General features: G+C 41.3%; 1 pseudogene; it reads right to left on the reverse strand.

Annotated features, from left to right (window-relative positions):
- Window positions 1-347: 347 nt before the first annotated feature.
- LOC110310087 (ras-related protein Rap-1b pseudogene) lies at window positions 348-1,108 on the reverse strand (annotated as a pseudogene).
- Window positions 1,109-4,204: the final 3,096 nt, after the last annotated feature.

Genomic DNA, 4,204 nt, shown 5'->3' on the forward strand with positions numbered 1-4,204 from the left:
CTCCAATACAAAGTACGGGGTGTGTTAAAGTATATGGTAGACCACTTTCACACATGTATAACATGGGTGCATGAAGAATGTCTCTTAGCAGTAATACAGGATGTAGCCCCTGGATTTACCAGCTGCATACTCTAGAACTATTATAGAAGTAAAAATCTCTCCTGATACTGGAAAGTGATGAGAATGTGCAAACTGAGAGAGTAGCTTTCACTTGCCTCTTCAAGGGTACCAGCCCAGGAAAAGTCCATTTAAGATGTTAGTAGATCTAACACCGTTGGAACACTGGCACTGTTGAATTGGGCAATGCTTCTTCAGGCATGGCTCAGAGCCACAAAGCATTCCGTACATTAAAGCAGCTGGCATGATGATTTTTTTTTTCTGTGCCTTCCCAGGCACTAGAGTTTTTCTGTTAATCTGCTGCACGAGATTTCCTTAACATTTATTTTGGATTTTGAAGAGGATTCTAAGAACGCACAGTGGCTCCATTGCCTTACTAGGTTTCGACCTTGTTCCTTTCCTACAAGTATTTCATCTTCCAAGTCACATTTATTACCAACCAGTGTCACTGGAACTTCATCAATGTCTTTGACCCGAAGAATCTGTTCTCTCAGATCGTGTCAGTCTTTAAATGTGCGCTGGGCTGTGACGGACTAAACCAAAGCAAAGCCTTGTCCAGCCTGCATGTACAAATTTCCCATTGTTGTAAGTTGTTCTGTTCCTGCAGCATGCAGGATTTCAGGCATACACTGTTGCACATCTACCTCAACATGCTTTCTTATAAGAATCTTCTATCATACAATATCATATTTTTCAACAGAAATTCTTTGAGTAAACTGTACAGCAAAGCTGACATCCCAACATTTTCTAAGTCAAAAATGACTAACTTACATTCATGCCTGATGTGAACTTGTTACATTTAGTACCTCTTGGGTTGTCACTGGGTTCCACCATCACCCTTGCCCTATGTTCCCTCCCATTCTGGTCACTGCTCCCAATTCCTTGACCAGTCTTTGCCGATGCTACTGCTGCTGCCACCACTGCTACCACCAATACCACCACTGCCAACATCACCATAGCCATCACCACTGCTGCTCAGGCTGACTTTCATGTCTGACCCTTGGCCATGATTTTGCTTGGAGAAATTTAGACTTTGGGTTTCTAGGAAAGTGGTGGAGTGCTGTAAGCATGATTTCCTGGGCCATACTAGGAAGAACATGGAAGACAGTGGTGCTCTGTATGATTTGAACCATTAAAACCAAGTGATTTTACAAAAGAAAAAAATTTTAGTATGTAGACTACAGACTGTTCTTGTAATTTGCTGAAGAATGTGGCTGCCTTTTGCCCTTGTCTGAAGAGTCTGCCAGAAGCTAAATTGAAGAGTTTTGTATTAGTTGCATTGGCAGAGAAAATTTCAGAGCAACGTAATATTGATTTTGTTGTACAGTTGTTAGTGTTACCTCCTATGAAGACCCTATCATGAAAAGGAGAAAACTTAACAAAAAAAAAAAAGTACAAAATTTACAGTTCAAGGATGAAAGGGATGTCAGGAAGTAGAGTGGAGCTGAGTCCTCTGTTCAAGGAGATAAACAGATTAAAGAAAATTCAGATGTTAAATGGAATAAAAGGATCAGTGATCTCATAGCAAAACCTCACCCAGCTAAGCTTTCAACTTGTGAAAAGGAATTAAATTAAAACCAAGAGCTAGGCTGGTGGCACTTGCCTTTAATCCCAGCACTCCGAAAGCAGAGACAGGTAGATTTCAGAGTTCAAGACCAGCCTGATCTACAGAGCAAGTTCCAGAACAGCCACACTTAAGCAGTGAAGGAAGCCATGGAAAACAGAAAGCTGGTGAAGGTGTCACTGAACGAAGGGAGCATGTTCCAGCCCCAGCAAACATCAGAATTTGGCAGCTTCAGCTTGTGCTTCTGGTATTAGAGTCAAGGATAAGAAAGGGCTTAAGGATTCTCCCTCTGCAACTAAGGAAATCCAAGGATGCTGGGAATGTGTCAGGGGTATCCCTGCATGGAGACCTAGAGAGGTCATTGTGTGAAGCTGTGAAGATGAAGCCTGGATTGCCTTGGAGACCCCAAAATGTTGGAGATGCCAGAGCCATAGGTTTCCTGCCACAGAGAGCTGCTATTAGGAAGTGGAACTGTGTTGGGGTCAATACAGCTGAAAGAGATTAGAAATCTGAAGAGAGCTTTTGACATCAGACATAGAAATGCAGAGTTTGAAGTTTGACTAGCCAGTGTCCAGTCTTGCTTTGGTCCAGCATTTCCTCTCTATGTCCCTTTTAAAATGATATTGAATATCCTGTATGATTGTATGTTGCACATATGTGACCTGCTTTTTTTGTTTTGATTTTACAAGTGATTACAGTTAAGAGCTTCCATGAGTCTCAGAAGAGACTTTGAACTTTACACTTTTAAGCAGTGTCAATACTGAAATATGGTGTGATAGACTGTGGGGACTTTTGAAGTTGGAGTAAATGCATTTTGCACTATGATATGGCTATAAGTCTATGGGGACCAGGGAGTAGAATGTGGTGGTTTGAATAAAAGTGACTCCAAAGGTCCGTAGGTTGTGGCACTACTAGGAGGTGTGGTCTTGTTGGAGTAGGTATGGCTTTGTTAGAGGAAGAGCATCACTAGAGGTTGGGCTTAAGGTTCAGATACTCAGTCTACTCTCAGTGTGAGCAGTCTCCTTCTGCTGCCTGAAGATCAAGGTATAGAACTCTCAACTTCCTCTCCAGCACCATGTCTGCCTGTGCGCCATCATCCTTTCCCCCCCAAAAACCTCAAAACTCTATGTCACCCCTCATTAAATGTTTTCCTTTAACCTTAACTCAGACAGGAAATCAGCATACAATTTGGTCTCAACACTTGGCTTCCATCTCTGTTTATACTCTTCCTTCCAAACACACTACTCTAACAGTCTACAGTTAGGCAAAAGCTTAACCAGCTCTTAGCATGATTTAATCCAGTTTGATGAGCCCATGAATAATTACTTTAGGATTAGACCAAGGTCTTTCCAATTCACAGTTTCTTTTTTTCCTTCCTTCCCTCCCTCCTTCCTTCCCTCCCTTCTTCCCTTCCTTTCTTCCTCCCCTCATTACTTCTTTCTTTCCTTTCTAATTTGATTTTAAAGTAAAACTGAAGGTAATTTTAGTATATTGAATTGCTACCATGTGTGTTCAATAAATAATAATAGAAAGTGCTTTGAACTAACTTGCAGGGTACATTTTGCAGTTAAATGGACAAAATCTTGTCATTTACATAAAGTTCTAGCTTCCTTTTGTGTCTTTTTAACATGGAAGATAAACAGTATTTGAAATATTCTTTTTCCCTAACATGTTCTCCAAGGTCATTATTCTTAAGATTTATTTTATATAAGTACTGTATCTTTCATCCTTACTCAAGTGTTTCTCATACATTAGTATCAAGTTGTCAAGAAATGGGAAATTGTCACAAATGTCAGCATTTGGCAATATACATATTTAAAAGACGTATACTCTAAAGGCCGTGCACATGGGTGTGTGCAACCTCATTGTGAAGAGTGGCGTCTCTTCATCCCTAGAGTCTCTGACTGAATGCTAGCTTTAGCTTTTTCCAGGATCACCCAATTCATCACATTCTTCTATATAAATGGGGACCACACTGTTTTATGGGGTTAGAGTGCACAGGTTCAATGACAATCCATTGAAGTAACTTATGTGGGGTACTGTGTAGAGTTTAGGGTTTCTGGCTCAAGTATCCTGGCGCAGTGAATTATCACTGAAGCAAAGCAACAGAGTGCAGATGCTGGTATTCTTTCTTCCTCTCCACTCTTTAAGCCAAGTCTTTGGCACCCAGAGTCTCTCTGGGTAAGGCAGGGCATCAAATGTCAAGAGAACAACAGACCAGGAAGCTCACCTTTATTCCCATGTCTGCTCAGGACTCTGTGTTCACACAGCAAGCCCTTGGCTCTGAGGCCTCCTGCCTACAGCTCACAACTCACGAGTAAGCACAATCTTAATGCCTTGAAAGATCAGAAGATAACAACCAGGTGTGCCAGCACCATTTGTTGAAAATGCTGTCTTTCTTCCACTGGATGGTTTTAGCTCCCTTGTTGAAGATCAAGTGACCATAGGTGTGTGGGTTCATTTCTGGGTCTTCAATTCTATTCCATTGGTCTACTTGGCACAACTGGTTGTTATCATGTAGAA

The sequence above is a fragment of the Mus caroli genome, unplaced genomic scaffold (assembly GCF_978045245.1).
Source record: "Mus caroli unplaced genomic scaffold, Mus_caroli_1 scaffold_16, whole genome shotgun sequence".
In the NCBI taxonomy this organism is placed as follows: Eukaryota; Metazoa; Chordata; class Mammalia; order Rodentia; family Muridae; genus Mus; species Mus caroli.